Here is a 19,308-nt window from a genome sequence, read left to right on the forward strand (position 1 = left end):
ATTTCGTATCCACCCATGTATTCATTAATCTCTCCAAATCATCTCACCGAAGACTCTTCTCTTTCCTCCTCAGCCCTGGTGGCTCAGCATGTCAGCAGAGCCCGGATCGCACTCCGCTTGCAAGTTGCATCTGGGCACGAGCCTGTTGGTTCCGTTCTGTCCAACGGCTTCCAGCTGCCCTCCTAACCCCGCACAGATGTCTCACAAGCCGCGCTCCGCTCTTGGAGGGTGGACAGAGCAAGCAGGGCAAATCCATCACCCAACAACTTACAGCACAAGACCTGTGGAAGGTGAGTCACTGACACCATACCCGTATGCAAAGCAAGTACGTGACACGCTGTACGTTCTCGCCAGCCTCAGTCCTTATATTGAAACTTTTAGACATTTGCAGCAAATATCGTCCGCCCTCTATCCACCTTTTCCACTTCATTGAACCTCTCAAAGTCTCTGGCATTACCTTTCTCTCACACCATTACCTCCAGTACAAATGAGCTACTTCGGAGGTTCCTGCTTCTCATCTTCCCAGAAATATTCCATTTTCTCTCTGTGCCTCAAGACCCCCAGCCTTTTTAAACTCCTCTGAAGCTCCCTCTGCTAAGAGACATAATGCGACCTATTGTGTTCTATTACGTGAGGTAGATAATTTCGGGGAGCATTTTCTAGCCCTTTCTGGACAAAGTCAGGGCAACAAAACAAAATTTGCTAGCAAAGAGGTCCGAAAAAGCAGTGGATAAGTAAATGCAAATTGCTAGGGATGTGGGAATCCACTTCTCTTATTAGCATGCCTGCTTTTGATTGACAGAATTGGACTTTGAACGTAGCAAAATTCTAAGTTGGCTCCATTTGGCCTTATGAGAAAATATATAATATTTGCCGTTCTTCGAAGAAAACAAAACGAAAAAAAATGCCATACCAATGCCTCAGTGACTCAACACATGAGGTAGAGTTTCCTTTGTCCGTCATGCATGCTAAAACTCTCCAGGGTTTCTTTCTGTCCTGGTGTTACTGCTGGAGATGTAAGATCACAGGTACAAGGTTGAAAGGGACTGGAGACGTCTCATCCAAACACTTCACTTCGAATATTATTGTTATCTCCATGTCACATATAATTTTCACAAAGGCTTAGAGATGTTTCAAAACAAGAAGGGCTGGGTCTTGCCTCAATCCGCATCGCTAGTTTGTGCTTGAGCTGAAATGTGAACACTAGCCTATAGCTAGTGCTTTTTAGACACTTTACTATCTAGTTATTTGATCTGTAAATGTGTGTGCATGTACACACACACACACACACACACGCACTCTTCACATTTGTCCTCTTTAGTAACCAAAAGGTACTGTGCATTATTTTCTGTCTTGCCCATCGTATTGACAATAAACATAAAATCCAGAGTCACAAGTTATAGAGATATTTGAATTCTTACACATTGCTAGTGGTACATTTGAGTTGTGAAAAAGAGTGACAATATATCAAATATGCAAAGAATACTTTTACAGCCCTTTGCCTATTTTAGCAGGTCCAGGCAGAAAATAGATGACTCACTCAAAGGGTATAAAGGAAGAGAGACAAATGAACGTGCTACTTACGGGGCCATGGTCTGGGGGACGAGAACCAAAGCATGGTAAAACATTTATGTAGAGACTAGCAGCACGGGGGAGGCATTCCTACCTCTGCCACAAAGAGGGTAAGTCCATCACTGAAGAGACCCAACCATGAAGGAAAAGGGAAAGAGAATACACCACGGAACTCGGTCACTGCCAGACCTGGGTCCACTGAGTAGGAGGCAGAGATAAATGTCCCGATTTCTCTCTTCTCCTGCCGGGCCAGTGCCTCCCACTGGACAAAACCAATGGAAAGCCAGAGTCCCAAGTGATGAGGCTCATGACTGTGACTCTCCCTGGGCACCATACATGACAGGGAAGGACAGCACATGGATCACAGGAAAATAAGAAGCAGAGAATAAACACATTTGCCGAGCCACTTCTGAACAAATAAGCTGAGCTTTGTGCAAAAGTGTTGGCACGAAAATGTTAATTGCAGTATAATTGGTAAATGCCAATATTGGAAATGACATAATCAGCAGTAAGATATTAGACAAGTCAATTCTATATGTGACCTCTAAGTTTTCCATGGGAATTAGGGTATGACTTTAAAGGCGTGCTGTAAAGAGTGTTTGTTGAAATGGGCATATTCACACAATGTTAAAATGAGAAGCCTATAAAACATATACATGTTTTATTTATGCATACCTATGTGTGACTAGGGATGTATAACTACATACTTTTATTGATGCTTGTATTACAACTAAACTGATTTGTCAGACCTAAAATGAAGAATTTAAATTAGATTGGAATTAGGTTAAACCAATCTGTAAGAGAGTGACCTTCTTCCTTAAGGAATTTTAAATATTATTTATTGTCTTTCAAATTCAACTAGAATCCTAGGGCAGAGTTGGGGTAGAGCCTTTGTATTGGAGTGGAAGTGACATTATGATTTCACGAACATTGAATAGATGTTTTTCATGTAAGAACGAATTTAAAGCTATTAAGATAAACAGGGTACAGATGTCCTCTAGGTCAAAGTCAGCTGGTGGGGAACCATTTGGCTAATAATCCCAGGTTTTAGGTATCGTTGAGCTTAGAAAACAGGGTATTAAAAAAGCATATTGTTGACTATTGTCAAACACAATCGATTAAAACAATTGGCCATCTTGCAATCCAGAAAATTATCTGGATTATCCATAAAATTATGAATAATTTTTAATTATTCATAATTCATACAATTCAATATTTTAATATATTGGTTCAATATTTTAATATATTGGTACCTGTAGCTTCTGATTTTTGTCTGCCCTGTTTTCCCTATTTGTATAAGTTTTAGTTGAAAAACATATTGTGACTTTTTTCAGCTGATAACCATAACTAAACTAGTAGGATACTAGGTGACTAGGCACTGAAAAATAAACACATTCTCTACAACGTAATGTCATCATAGAAGGACCCTAGAACATTCCGTTACTTAAATACCCAGATCTCCTCATATATAGATAGATGTTTATTCTTCAGGGATCAATTTCTTTGGTGTAAACCTTCATCTGGATTTAACAATAAGAAATGTGTGAAACATATTATTTTGACTAGCCTAAGAAAGTACACTTACTATATTACTTCATATTGTCTTGATTAATAGGACATGTGACTATTTCTGTCTAGGACAAATGATAATTTTGTTCAGGTAAAAAGCAAAAAGGTAAAAGGGCCGTTGTTGAAAAGAAAACAAACAGCAAAAAATATCAAACTGTACTATAACAATATTGGAAAATTATGAGACACAGACCCCAAATTCTAAGCTCTCAGATAAATCAAACAAAACTGTACGGCTGTCATACCCAAAAAGGATTACTGTAGAGGGAAAGAAAAATGACATGAAAACGTAAATAATGACCCAATGGTGGTATTTGGAAGTCAACAAAGGATAACAGGCTAAGCACATGCTAAAAGTTTGACAAATTTTTAAAAATGAAAACAAAACTTAGAAAGAAGAGCAAAATAAATAACAACAAAAACCATAGTGTTTGCATCCGGGAGAAATTTTATTTTCTGTCATTCACCTTCTATCATTGCTGCTTCCCCGGAAAACTCTCACAATAACCGGAATTAACTGATACCTGCAAGTAACTCGCTTCTCCTAGCAATGGCCCAATGACAATCTCCATTCACAAACAGCCAAGACACAGATTCTGGATCGTTTTCTTAAATGGTTACATAATGTTCTAATCGATTCAAAGATTAGAATATCACACGCACGTTTTGAAAATCGGAGTCCTGTGAACAAAGCTCTGTGTTATACAATGAAATACTCTTTCTCTCTCTCCATCCCTCACTTCTTTCTTCCCTCCCTCCCTCTCCTCATTCTTTCTCAAATTAACATAAGTCTAATTAATACTGCCTATTGTGTTTTTTATTTCCTCCTCTTTCAAGGCGGGGAAATTTCAGTCAACACTTGTATATGATTTTTCATTTATGATAAACAGTTCAGTTGATCTGTATTTGCAAGTGGTCTTCAATTAATTATCCATACCTGACAAAAGATGATCAATTTATTTAACATAGGTGGAAACTTAAAGATCCCTTAAGACGATAAACCAATATATCCTAATCATTTGCCCGTTAGACTTTTTAATGCAAACTTTTCCTCGTTTGCTGTATGGCAGTTTCAGAAGGCAATGTACAGCCAAGCCCGTAGCCTCTGGAGCCCAATTGCCTAGAGTTGTACATCCAGGCTCTGCAACTTACTGACCTTGAGCAAATTAACCTGTCGGTTCCTCAGTTTCTTCTGTATAATGGGGATAATAAGGTAGTTGTTGTAAAACTAAAATGAGCTAATATTGGTGAAGTTTTAGAATGGTTCCTGGCATTTAGGAAGTGCTATATGTATCTGCTAAATAATGAATCAAAAACCTTATTAACTTCATGGAATTTAGCTAGGTAATGAACCAGCTTCTGACCAACCAAAATAGATACCGCTAATTATGCTGAGTTTTAGGTCTAAGGTTGAAACAATGAAAAAATATGCTTGCTAATGAGAGTATATTGAGAGTCACATCACTGAAATAATGACCTTCCTTCCAGTCTTCAAAAACTCTTGAAGTGGTTGCACATACGAATAAAAATAGCCATCTTTGCAGACCTTTAATAAACGTTTTCTTCCTTTCCAATCAGTTTAACTGAAAACTAGTTGAGAGATTTAAATAGCAAGAGGTCTGATTTTTGGTTCTAATGTTTCGGAGGCACATACCTACAAGAAGATTTAAGTTTTAATGCAAACCCCCATATCATCATGATCAGAAACAAGTCAACCCCAGTAGGTAAAACACTGCTTTAAACACACAATTTTTTAATACTTTCTGAAAGAAAGAGAATATAGAGAATATAACTTACTAAAATAATGACCCCATATCAATATAGCACCTTCACTCTAATGTAAATGGAAACTATAAAAAAGTAATTTATAATAAATGATAGGCAATTCTATTCATTAATACTCAAGCACCCTGAGATTGGAAAACATTATGAAGTTTGCAGAACCTTAGCTATATTCAGAGTCACCACGTTTGTGTGAATTACACATGTAGTGAAGACAGAGATCCTACTGTCAGAGATCTATTAGTCCCATAAGTGGTGTCCCCATGAATCGCATGATTTTCTGAAATGATGTATGATGTTAAGTTCTTGGGGAAGAAGACAAACTGGAATTTTCTCTCAATTCACGCGGGCTGTGTTTCTGGAAAAGTGGGAGTATTTGAAAAGTGTACAGAAAATTCTTTGAATTTATTGTAAAACTAACTTGGACTCTAGACTCAATAATTAGAAACCAACGTCCAACTATAAATGCACAATTCACAGTGCCTAGCGTGGTTCATTCAGTAAGTGCAGAAACCCTCTACAATATTATGACCACCAAAGAGCACTTCAGTGTTCCAAAATTCTCCCTCGAGGTGGTATCTCTGTTACTGGGAACCACTGTTCTAGACTCTGGGACTTCAGAAAAGATGTAAAGGTTTTACTGAAATATGTGAAGTGAATAAAAATGAAGTTATACAGATGACGCATTTTCACAATGTCAAAGTACTCTGTTTTTAAGTGCTGACTTTAAAAAGGGTCTATATAGGAAATATAAAGAGGGAACAGTTGATGGTTGAAACTGAGAATAGTTGCACTTTTTGAAGGAAGAAACTTGATATTGATCCGTCTTTAAAGATGATTACCATTGGGTAAAAGGATTCTTTCTACGTGTTTACTGGGGCTCTAGATTGGACTCCAGAGTGCAAATGGGTTGACTTCATTTCCATATCTCTATACTAGCAGTCTGGTGCAATCTATAACAAAGACCAGCTTCACTGAACACTTAACCAGATATGACGTATTGCAGGAAAGGCAATGGAGCTTCTGACCGTGGATGCCATGCCTGACTACTCAACTAAGTGACACAGCCTAGTTCTTGTTTCATTCGATTCTCATCCTTATACATCAAGAGGAACAGGAAAGGTGGAAAGAGAATTCAAAGAAACTGTCTTTAAGACTCGGGATCGAACTTGTGTAATTCTTTACCTACACTGCATGCAGGTAGAAAACTTTCTCCCACATTCGTCTGCTACAGCTGCCAAAACAAAGCACCATAGATTTGTCAGTGTAAAAGACAGAAATGTAATTCTTCACAGTCCTGAAGGCCAGATGCGCCAGATGTCTGAGATCAACGTTAACAGGGTTTGTTTCTTCTGACTCCTGCCTTCTGGGCTTGTAGGTGGCCACCTTCTCCCAAGGTCTTCATGTGGTCTTTTTCTGGGCCTTTCTGTAGCCAACTTTCCTCTTCCTAAAAGAACATCAGTTGTGTTGGATTAGGGCCCACCCTCGTGACCTCACTTGAAGCTAATTAAAACTTTAATTAAATTAAGGTTAATTCTTTAAAGACCTTGTGTCTTGGTACAGTCACATTTTAAGGGTTGGGGTTAGGACTTAGACATATGAACTCTGAGGGGATGCAATTCAACCCATAGCACTACCTACTTATGGTTGCTATAAAATATCACTAGGGAGCCTAATTGGAACCAAGAGACTGAATAAGCACAATTCTCCAACAACACTCCAGTGCTCCCTAGAAAGGCAAATGTGTTCTACTCTGAGATCCCCTGTTACTTCTTACCCTGCAACCTGAACGCTGACTCCTATGACCCATGGGTTATCTTTCTCTGGGGTCAGAAATAGACCAAGTCTGAAGAGATAAATGGGTGGAGCAGGGCATTTAGGGTGACATCTCCCCTCTCCACCTGGATGCATCTCCACCATCTTTAAAAAATTCATGGTAACGTTCACATGGTGTGTCAGGAAATAAACCAAGAGGCTGCCTTTTCTTATTTGCACTGTCCACGTGCACACTTGGGGCTGGTGGAGAGATGTCACCCTAAAAGCGCTGGTGAAGGCAGCTTGTTTGTTCGTTGCTGAAGCACAGAAAGATTAGCAGGAGTTAATGAACAGCAAGGGTGTATTCAGGTGAAGGTGAGAGAAGAAAGTTAATAAAACAGAGCTCATGAATATTGAAATAACCTGAAAATAAATTAAATAAATTCAACTCATTCTAGCTCAGCTTTGAAAACTCTTACTGTTCTTAATTTTTGTAACATAGAACCTTCTGGTTTTCTCCCTAGCCATTGGCCACTCTGTCTCAATCACCCATGCTTCCTCATACTGCCCAGTTTAGCTTTGAAATATTGGGGTGCTCGAAGACTCTATTCTTACATGCCTTCCTTTTTCAATCTTCACATTCTTCTCAGGTGATTTTGTATAATTTATGTCCAGACCCGATTTCTACCTGAAACCCCAGGCCAGATGTTTATCTACGTATCTGACATCCAAACTTGAATTTCTCCTGGGCATTACAAATTTTAATATCCCCAAAGAGAATAATTGTCTTCACTACAAATCTTCTGCCCGAGCCCTCCTTGTTTCAGTAAATGGTGTCATTAGGCATGCAGTCACTTAATAAAAAATTTAAAATAAATACATAAATGCATAAAAATAGAAGGCATACTTGATTTCCTCTTCCATTAGTAGATCCAATGACCTTAACTTCAAAATCTCATCCAAAACATCCATTTCTCCCCATCTCCATTAGGATTATGGCAGTTCAAGCTATCATTACCTTGCCTGACGTGACAATAGCTTTCTAATTGACTTGCCTTCCTCCTATTCTGGCAACTCTATCTGGCTCCTCTCTCTCTTGAACACCTCATTACTTACTCTTCTCCGGGTTACTCCTTGGTCTCTAATCAAATTGAGCTATGGCACCACAATTATACTATACACGTTCCCAGTTTAGAGACTTGTAAAAGCTATTCCCTTCACACACAGAGAAAGAAGAAAGAAAGAAAGAAAGAAAGAAAGGCCTTTCTTTCCCATCTTCATATGATTAATTCCTTCTTGTTCTTTGAGTCTCAGCTTAAAGAAAAAAAAAAAAACTTCCAGAAGAAGTCCTTATTAATCTATTAAATCTACGGTAGCCCATCAGACTCTGAGTGATATTAATATTAATTTCATGCAATCATTTAGCAGGGTATTTATGAATAATATTTCATCCCATCCCATTATGATGTAACACCTAGGAGATAGGCATCTTAATGGTTCTGTCCAGTGCTCTTTATACTCAGTGCTTAAAACAATGCCTAACTCTTGGAAGGAAGTCACTAAATATTTGTGGAGTGAAATGAATGAATGAATGGATCTTTGTACGAGATATTTGCATCACTTACTTCATCTGATATTGTTTTCTCCAAACAGCTGAATGAAAATGAAAGTAGTGTTTCAAAATTGAAATGAGTTATTTAAATGTTATGAACTTGGAAATGCTCTGTAAATATTTTTGTTGGAAAAAAGAAACCATCTCGATGTTGCCAGTTCTTCAAAAGCCCAGATACTATATTTACTGGTTCAAAGAAGTGCCAGTTTTCTTAGTGTCACTCTTCTATTTAATAAATCTTATTTTCTAAATTATAAAATTATTTGTCTCCACATTACTTAAATTTATTTTTGTTTCAAATGTAAATAATGCAATATAAATATTTTTATTTTTTCTGGTATGGAGGGCTGTTATGGTAGAGATTATTCTTTGGCAAGACAGAAGAAATAGAATTTGACAGAATAGTGGATTAATGATGCATTTGAGGCTAATCATGCATTGTTTTCTTTCCTTGATGTTTTGAAATATCCATGTTCTTTAGTCAGCTTTCCTGTTGGAGCAAAGGAAGAGTTATCTCTACTTTTTTTTCTCTAAACCCAGTCTTCTCACTTTGCTCTTAATCTCTTAATCTGTCCTCTAGAAGACTATGAACCATAAATTGCTTTTTTATATATATAGTTTTTAATTTAAATTTATTTTCTTCCTCTGATTCCTTCCCTAAGGAGTGCTAGGCAAAACTAGTAATTTGGGGATTGATTTAAATACTAATATCTTGGAAACCCTTCCTCTCATGTTTTAATAAATGTTACATTAAAGTCAACTGATCACTCTGTAGTCACAGAACTACGTGAAAAATAAAATAGCACAAAGGTTAAGGTAATATTTGGATTTGATGTCTTTATTAATATTTACATTGATATTGTCATTTTTGGGAATCCACAGTAACCAGTTTTAAAGTACTTTTTCCTTCACCCAGTTTTCATCCATTGGTTTCATGTACTTGATGTTACAGACACCATGGAATGTGAGCTAATGCTCTGAATTCAGGAATCGAGGTTTCAAGACTTAGACCTTCACAAACTGTTTGATGTTCTGATGATATTCTGTTGACATGGTTTTGTTTTCTGTTTCTATTATTGAGGTTTATTCAAAAATGAGAGCTGGAATATGGTCATCTTCTTTACATTTCTTTGTGCTTCAAGCAATTGGACAATGAGGAAAGGCTAAAGGTAATCATTCAAATAACAGTCTTCAGCAGAAATAAGTAAGCAAAGGGTATTTGCTGGCTGAGATCATCTGGGTAGCTTTCTTCCTCATTTTTCTTAGAGAAACCAAAATATCTATGTTGGGGTTATTTTTTTCCTGAAAATAAGGATCATATGCTGTCTGATATTTGAACTCAAATAAAGGAGAAGAGTTATTTAATTTCTCTGTATATTATTTCCAGAGTAGTCTTGAGAAGCTAATTAGTTTGTTAATTATCATAAAACAATTTTGTCAGGTCTTGAGTAATCTTCAAATGCAGTGATCAGAGAAATAGAATTCAGCTGAGCAACTAAAATTTGCTAAATGAATGAATGAGAATGCTTTACTCGGAGACATTTACACAGAATGGATCTGTGAGGTAGATGCTTTAACTAAATATTTATTATAAAAGGTCCTCACCGAATCGTTAAGGGAAATTCTACTGCATTACTGATTTCCACCACCAAAGGCAGTAAAGTTTGACTCGGGTTTGAAACTGGAGTTTAGTTTTAGTTTTATGAAATCCCATTTTCAAATGGGCATTTTGGAAACATTCTGGCTAGAAGTCTTATGAACTATATAAAAGTATGGATTTTTGTGTATCTGTTTTATTATAAGGTTCAAATCCCAATTCCTAGTTTTGGTGAATCCTACTCAAGTGGGGATGGTGGCCAGTGCCATTTTCCTAGGACACACCTACTGTGTGCAACTTTTCTTTTTTACTCATTTCTCCATTTGCCCTAATTTGGCTCTCTGTGAGTCATAAATTCCGAGCAAATTCCGATAAAGGATGTCAAGTTAGATGAGGAGGAAAGGACGGAACTGATTATGCTGTTTGATGCAATGATGGTGATTTGGGAACAAACGTGGGGAGAAGGATCGTAGGCCACAGACTAGTTTCGTACAACAACGTTGGATCTTTTCAAATACGTTTGTGATGTCGCCAGGTATCTTGTGACTAGTTCAGTTTGATTTTCTATATGCTCAGCCTCCTCTTTAATGAGGCACTGGACAGTCATCAGAGTTGACTATCTTGGCCAAGTGGATCATTTGAAGGTGAAGTTGACTATCTTAGGGTGAGGTTACCTTATGAGTTTTCCTATCAGAAGACCAATCTTAAGAAGGAAAACAGGGGTGCCTGGGTAGCTCAGTTCGTTGAGCTTTTGACTCTTGCTTTCCACTCAGGTCATGAGCTCACGGGTGTGAAATGGAGCCTTGCATCTGTGCTGAGGGTGGAGACTGCTTGAGATTCTCTCTCTCTCCTTCAGCCCGTCTCCCTCACTTGCACTCTGTCTTTCTCAAATTAAAAACATGAAATTACCTCAGGAAATAGGTTTTTTAGCTAACTTATTCCATTGATTCCCAAAATGGAAATCTGTAAGTGATTTTTATTCTCCCCTGGCAATTTCAGAACAAGGAACAAAAAGGTGTAGAACCTTCTAAGAAATGAAAATGCAGACAGGTAAGTCCATAACCTTTGTAGTAACAACCAATTATTAGCCTAATGTCAGTGACTGGAACTTAAACACACAAGCATTGTCTTCTCTATTTGTCACTTATGAAAATGATATAGATGGAAAATATGAAAGCTGGCATACCTATGATATGACTTGAAGTTACCTGTGAAGGAGATAGAATCTTCCCCAACCATCTACAAGCATGGTTCCAAAGGATTACAAGCAGAGACAACACTAAATAGTCAAATAATTGTTTTTCTACTGTCTAGTACTACTTCTTGGCCCCTGGAATGGTATCACTCTGACAAAAAAAGAAGAAAAAAACACCACACAGAATGATGACATAGATTAAAAGATAGGTCTCTCCTGAAGGTCACCCACTTGTGGACATTTTGACCTTCAGACACAACCTCACTTCCATTAGGTCTCTTAAGGGACTGGAGATTTGCCTTTGGGATGGTAAGAAAGTTCAGTTCCAACTTGCTGTGTGGGTACTTAGGTATTTCTGAACGGAAGATCAGGAAAAACAAATTTAAAAGAATGTCACACTAACTTTGAAATCAGAAGACTTTTCATCTCACACCCTCAATTACAGCGTATGCAACTAAAATGAAGGACTGCATTATCAAATTCATGAGTTTTCAAAGAAGGATTCATTTATGTCACCCTACTCAACGTACTAAAACAGGTATGTGTGCTAATATATATTAGAAATATTGTTAAACAAGATATAAATGGAAAAACTATCTTTCCTCTCTCCTCCTCATTCCTGACTAAATACTAATCAAGCAGAAAGTTCAATAGACCAAGAGATCATTAATTACTATATTATCATATAAGCTATCTCGAGTATCATTAAATTATAGTACCACCGATATTTGAATGTTAGCTGAATTGATATAATAGAACTTTAATATTTATATATTCAAATAAAACACATTTTTAAAAGAAGAATTAACCATGTCTAAACTGAGGCATGTAGTTAAAGCCATCTCCAAAATTCATTTTTAAATCATCACCTGGAACAAACTGAAATAGAATTTAGTCTTGGTTTTATGTAGGTAATATCGAAGACAACTATGGGTTCCATAATTTTCTTCAACTCTGAGTACGCTCAAGAGGCCTTATCATTTCCTGGTGCTGGATGAGGCATGGCATCCTTATAGGAATTTAGGGACACTGAACCATGGAACCTAGCTTTAGATGTTTTGGCAGTAACTGTGCAAACTAGCATAACCTGTTTAGACAGTAATTATCACTTCCAAGCCTGCTACATCCAATACCTTCACCACTGCGAATTGAGGACGGAAATAAATTGCAGAGAGATTTAAATCAATCCAGCTTCCTGGATTGATTCCTGGACCAGCTTCCTGGACCAATGAGTGTTTCTGTCCTTCTGTCCATCTGTTTGTTTGGTCTTGAAATGCCCAGATCCCCCAGTACAAAATGTCCTGGCTCCTGGATTATGTTCCCTGGTCTAACCTGGCTGCTAGTTCTATCTAATACCTGGACTGGGTTTCGGATGCTACCTGACGTCATTCAACGTCGTCGGTAGGCCTGGTATCATCAAACACCGGTGAGAAGAAATTGGGGAATGAAAGTCCAAGAAGCACCTATGGAAAACTTGGAGGACCTTCAATTTGGGATATTCAACACACAGGCATCATGTGTTGTTACAGCATGGAAGGAAGTAATTTCACGTGGAAACCATCTCCCAAATCAGGTTAAGTGTTTATAATTTATACGCCACACGACAAGTTCTCTTAACCTCAACGTATTGTTGATGTTGTCGCTGCTACTGAAAAGTTGTCTGTTGCGTTGCACATGGTCCCCCCTATTATTGTGTACTCGCCAATCTGCTAAGTGTCTAGAAAGAAGAAACTGGTACCATCCAAGATCATTCTAGACTCCGTGCCACAGAAAAGAGTTCATTCTTATCTGGGAAGAGGGTGAAGCCCTCTGGCTTGAGTATATGGTTCTTCCTTCTGTGCTTCTGAAAAGATTCTTTGTGGAAAGATTTTCTCTCCTTCCAGCAACGGAAGATGCTGTAGTAGATTTTGGTCCAGAAAGATCTCAGGGACGAGAAAAAAACTTTGACCAACCCAGGGGGGGCGGGGGGTGAAACAGCAGTCTGCAAATTCTTCTAGCTGAACTGACTTCTTTCAAATTTCCTTGGGCCATTGCCACCCTAACTGAATTTTCCTTGTTATTCTATTCGTCTCTGTCCAGCCTATACTTGTGAAAATTTCTTCTTTTGGCCCCTCTCTCTCCTCAAACTATTGCCTTAGAAAATGGGTCCCCATTGTTCCTAAGGAAAATCCATCCCTCTATACCTATTTTCTAGTCTTAATAGGGTAGTGTCCCCATAATGCTTGGGATTACTGAAAGCAAGAGTGTTCTACTCTTTTAATTGAAGTAAAGACACTTTTCTAAATCTTAGAAAAGGCTCTGATGTTGGCAGATATGTACTTCGGTTCACACGTCCCACATCTTGCCTTGTACTTCTATAGGCCTTCTTCAGAGTCCTCTCAAATTCCAAAGAAATTTCTAAAATTGTATTTCAACATGCATTTTATTATTTCCCACAGGTTTAGTGCCAATTAATAAATTCCTCTTCTTTACATCCAATTTCAAATATTTTTTGATAGAAGGTTGTTTTTTTTTTTTTTAATACGGACATTTCTGAATGATTTTGAAATGTGAATGTATTGAGGCATGTACTTGAAAATTTGGAACTTCAGTTTGAAATTTTGAGGGGTGCCTGGGCGGCTCAGTTGGGTAAATGTCCGATCAGGTTCATGATCTCGCGGTTCGTGGGTTTGAGCCCCGCGTGGGGCTCTGTGCTGACAGCTCAGGGCCTGGAGCCCGCTTCAGATTCTGTGTCTCCCTCTCTCTCTGCCTGCCCCCGTTCACGCTCTGCCCCTCTCTGTCTCTCAAAAATAAATAAACGTTAAAAATAAAATAAAATAAAATTTTGGTATATTCATTTACATCATCATGAAGAAGAAGAAGAAGAATGGCATTTTCATGTGTCAGATATATCATATAAATTATTTTTAATTCTCACAATAATCTAATTGCATATATATATATATATAACTTACTCTGATCTTATATGAGGGAATTAAGGTGTATGTTCACAGAGAGGACCATACAGATTCAATACACAGACCCCAGAGACCAGACTCAACACGCGGTCTAAATTGCTTCCTGTGTACTCTTCTAACTTTTCCGAAATTCTATATACTTATAACACTCAGAAGCAATCCACTTAATATTGTGGATTGTTTTTGAAATTTGATTGTTCCTCGGATAAAACTTTGATTTCTTGGCATTCTTTTTGCAACCCATTTCTAACTAGTTTAATCTCTTGAATAAATAAAATTCTATTTCCAAACTCAAACAGACTTTACAAACATTAAGCTTGCTTCAAAAAGTTGCTTGAGTTCTCAAAAATCTAAAAGGCATGCATACTGCTCCCTGATTATAGTTTAGCTATTGTTCTTTCATGGAACTGGATATTTTCATATGAGTTTACAACTAGGAATTTATAGGTATGTACTAAACTTTTCTTCTAGCTTTTTTTTTTTTTTGCCTATTTACTATTTTTCTTGATCCTTCCATTTTTTATCTAGAATTGTGATTTGATATAGCAACACTTAAAAGAGAAACGGTAAACCCGTATAAATGTTGAGTCAATTATAAGAGTGTTCTCCCTTCCTCTTTAAATCCAAGTATTAATAGGAAATTACTACATATTTTGATATTCAAAGCATACACATTATATTCATATACCACATTCAGTAATTCCTTGTCCAAAGATAAATGGATAAATGGTATATTTTAGTTTTTCAAAGTTACAGCATTTCTCTGGGGACACTCATTTGAAATTATATTTTCCTTAATCTATGAGATAAATAATGGGAGATTTTTGAAAATAATCACTTTGTAAATTGTAGGTTAGATTTGTCAGAGTCAAAGCTCTGCAATGTCATGGAGAAAGGTAGTTTTTTTTTAAAAAAAAGTTTATTTATTTTGAGAGTGTGTGGGAGCAAGAGCAGGGAAGGGGCAGACACACACACACACACACACACACACACAGAGAGAGAGAGAGAGAGAGAGAGAGAGAGACAGAATCCCAAGCAAGCTCTACACTGTCAGTGCAGAGCCTGATTCAGGGATCTAAGTCACTAACCTGATCATCACCTTAGCCAAAGTCAGATGCTTAATTAACTGAGCCACCCAGGAGCCCCAGAAAGGTAGTTTTTCATTGCAGTTCTGGAAGAACAATTCTTCTAATGTGACTCAGATATATGCATGTTAGACTAAAGTTAAAAGAAAGTTGGGTTTCCAGAAAATGAAGAATGTAATAAAGATGAAGACTAGGTTCCATGTTCTGAATATTATGAATTTGTTTCACCATCGTCTTCCCAGTTTTCTGAACGATGTTTCATACATGCATTGAAGACCAGTGTTTTCTAACTATACCCTTTCCATTAATGTTAAACAATATAAACATGAACTATTTTTTAACAAATACCTTTGGAGCGTTTAGACCAGGTAACACTAATTGTCATGTATTTCTCTGAGACCTTTAAAATATACTGGGATTTGGGGAGTCGATTTTAGTTTATGTCCTCTTCCTCATCACCCTTTCATACACTTAACATCTGATTATGATGTGAAGCATCTCGCCGTGCCCAGGGCCAGTTAGCACTGCCTAAAGCCCAGATTCCAGGTGGATTTTCTCTATACCAGAAGCTTTCCCATTAGACTCAACCACATTCTGTTCTTTCTCACTAGAGAATGCATCCTACATAGATCCTATAGAACCAGAGAAATGAGTGCTAAATTCTTCTTGGAGTGTGCAGTCACACTGGCAAGCGTTTCTATTCTAGACACTTTTGTTTTTCTCAGGGAATTCACTGATTTCTGGGCACAGTTGAACAGCTTGTTTTCCAGAAGGAAATTCCAATCCAAGGACTTTACCTAGAGATATACCAGTGTTTTTCGACTTATTGAAAAGGCCTGAATTTTCTCAGTGCCCCATTCAACAGAGTTAGTCACTTCAGAGTGTCCATAAAACCAAAATATTTGGACTCTTTTTGCCATTTAAGTTCCAAAATGTAGGGGGGACTTTTGAGATAGTTTTCCATGCGACAGACTATTTGAAGATATCTGGAATGAGGATGATGATGATATTTTTCTCTCTCTGATGATACTCATATTTGAAGAATATGTGAAGATACTAGAATGGTTACCTAGTCAACATTTACTTGAATAAATGTTAGTATCAAAGTGATGAGGACTTATTTTAATCTCGTTATTCAACCACTGGCCACCAGCTTTGAGGGCAAAAGTGTTCTCTCTCTTGCTCAGAGGTGAAATCCTAGTACATAGCACAATGTCTGGTTCAATAAGAGCAAATATTCAACAAGTATTCGACTAAATGAACGATGACTATATTTCTAACGAAGCAATAACTTGTCTCCAAATATGGGGTCATGTTAACATTTAGAGAACAAGACTCCAGTGATTTCTGTTGAAGAAGAAGAGGATGTGAGTGGTGGGAAACAAGGAATGGCTATCCTTTCTGATTGTATATAACTCCACTTCCAAAATAATGCAATGTGCCCATCTTCTTTCCCCACCATGCCTTTGTTTTCTCTGTGTTCCTTTGGTCCACTTAATTTCACTATTCTCAAGCTTGGATTAACCTTCTATCCAACCAAAGAAACGTATTTCAGACCATCATATCCTATCTTCAATTACGGTATTTGCAAGTACAACCTAAGGCACGTGTTGATAATGGGTCTTTGGAACAAGGCACGCCTTGTTTACCAGATCTAATGGACAACTCATGGAACTGTAGGTCCATCCACTGGTGCCGCAGTTTCACAGGATCTTGAAGGTTAATCAGACCAGTTTCACAGGATCTTGAAGGTTAATCAGACCAAACAGGCTTTAGTAGCTTGTACCTTCTAACTAATCGTTAGATTTATAATTGAAGTAAAAAGGAAGTGTATCTTTAATATGTGATGATGATAATGATAGATTGGATAGGGAACTTTTAGCGTCAGAATCTAAGGGATGTCTGATCCTTCCACCATTAAAGTCCTATATCTTTAAGTATACTGTGAATCCCAATGTTTGTCTCTAATTACACATTGAAAACAAAGGTAGTTGCATTACAAAGCATGTGGCATCACTCATTTTCAAACGTGGCAAAGTGCATGGAAAACAGATGAAGGTAGGTTCTTAGCTCACACGGGAATGAAATAAGACTGTAGTACTCGACAGCACAGTGGTGATGCAGGATGATTACATATGTGTCATTAAAATGAGGTTTGGTTTGTTTGTTTTTACTCATTAAGAGAAATGATCGCAAACTGGTCAGAATGCTTTTTGGAAGGAAAAAAAATCACCCTCAGGTATACTATTTTCTGTTACAAAACAATTAAATAGGCACTTACTTCCAGGTCTTTTTGTTCAGTACCCTAAGCAATGGAATCAGTTCAATCTGCTTGAGATAGATACCCATTGAAAGGCATCCACTGAGATACTGAAATGGTAACACTTGCAATTGTTTCCTCTTTTATCCTTTGATTAAAACACTTAAACACCACTCTAGTGGAGTTTAGTGCAATGGTTAAAATAGACACAGCTATAAACTGACTTCTGAAAAGTTGTGTTATCTCACAATATATTCTTTTTTTTTTTTCCCTGTGACTGGTTTCTTTGAGCTCTTACACATGGTTGATGGCATTTCTCTACCATAGAGGTTTTGCAAGCATTCATTGACTTTTGACAGTCTGTGGGAATTCAAATAGAAAAGGGGCATTTTATTACCCATAAGAATGTGTTTACTGTATCATTTTATAGGAGCAGAATTTTACAGCATGAGTGTGCAGTGTTTTTTTCCCCTGTTAGTCATCTGTGTGTTTCTTCATTTTCCAGATTGTACAGTTCTTCCTGGGACCAAACATCCCTTTAAATCAATAAGAAACAAAGCTCTAATAAAGAATGCTGAATCAGGCCCCTCACCACCGTACTAATTATGCAGAGAGCACCCAGCGATGTTTACAGTGGACCTTTCCACGACCTGACCATAACATTAAACTCAGAGTCTATTCCAGGAGCAGGCAAGTCTCCATAAAAATTTTATTTTGAAAGGCAAATGCTTACTCACTGCCTTAACGCTGAAAGACGTGGTTACTCCTACTTTGCTCTCCCTAAACATCGTTAGGTAGTTAGACGACCAATGATTCTTAAAACTGTGTCAGGAAAGTCAGGGAAAGGATTGGTTCTGCAGACAGAGAAGATTCCAAGCACTTTATGTAGACTGGATGGAGGGAAACTGTATAGAGCATCCAGTGTGGACAGGTGTAAGCTGTGGGGGGGGGGGGCGGGGCGCGGCGCAGGGAGAGCTTGAGATTTATTATTGCAATCGTCTCAACGTGAAAAGAAAATCTGGGTCCCCGTAGACGTTCGTCATTCTTAGTACCTGTAATGCATCAGATGCCCCGAAGTAGTTAACCGTACGCCTGCTTCATGCATCTCAGTTCTGTGTTTGTGTCTGTTCGCGAGCGTGTTTGCCTGAATGTAGTTTTCCCGGCAGCGGCGTGTGTTTGCTGTACGTGCGCCCGCGTAAGAGTATGAATTAATTACATATTGGAAACATCTGCATTAGCGGCGTCCGCAGTCCCCGCCGCTCCGGGCGGGACGTTCGGCTCCGTCCGTCACTTGGTGTTAGGACCACTCGGAAGACCTGCCGGGCGGACGCCTGATTGTGGTTCCCGGGGGGCCGGAGCTCCGGGAGCCTGTACCATCTCCATCCGAAGGGGAGGAGAGGAGGGAAAGAGAAGGCGACCGAGCGAGGGGGGTCGGTTTCCCCGCAGCTGGGTGGGTGGTGGTGGTGGTGGGGCAGGGTGAGGGGGGGTGGGCAGCCGGGGCCGGAGCAGGAGTCCGCGATCGCGCCGCAAATCCCCAACTTGAGCACCGCCTCCCGCCCCCCCCTCCCCACCCCCCCGGGGAGAGACGCGCGCCCCCTGGCTCGGCCCCCGCCCAGGCCGCTGGGCCCGGGCCCGTCGGTGCCTCCCCGCTCCGGCTTCCGATCGAAGCGAGGGCAGGGCAGGAGGGTTCTGACAGCCCGAGGGGCTCGGTAAGGAGGGGAAGGAGGAGGAGGAGGAGGAGGAGCCGGGGTGGGGCCTGGAGGGGGCGAGGAGGGAGGGCTTCCCCGCCTCGCCCGCCGCCCGGCTGTGCAGGCGCTGCTGGCGGCGGCGGCGTCTCCAGCTCTCGCTCCGGCCGCCGCTGCCGCCGCCGCTGCTGCCGCCGCCGCCGCCGCCGCCCGGGCGCCGGGGAGATGCCGCCCCGCGC

The 19,308-nt window shown here is 39.2% G+C and overlaps 1 long non-coding RNA gene across 2 annotated transcripts; it reads left to right on the forward strand.

The window, feature by feature from the left end:
* The first annotated feature begins 72 nt into the window (after positions 1 to 72).
* LOC125930939 (uncharacterized) lies at positions 73 to 18,065 on the forward strand. Of its 2 annotated transcripts, XR_007460311.1 has the most exons (5): positions 73 to 290; positions 9,372 to 9,459; positions 10,887 to 10,937; positions 11,528 to 11,620; positions 17,890 to 18,065. It is a non-coding gene; the product is annotated as an uncharacterized LOC125930939 (long non-coding RNA). The 2 variants fall into 2 exon arrangements; XR_007460312.1 differs by lacking the exon at positions 11,528 to 11,620.
* Positions 18,066 to 19,308: the final 1,243 nt, after the last annotated feature.

Source organism: Panthera uncia, chromosome A2 (assembly GCF_023721935.1).
Source record: "Panthera uncia isolate 11264 chromosome A2, Puncia_PCG_1.0, whole genome shotgun sequence".
In the NCBI taxonomy this organism is placed as follows: domain Eukaryota; kingdom Metazoa; phylum Chordata; class Mammalia; order Carnivora; family Felidae; genus Panthera; species Panthera uncia.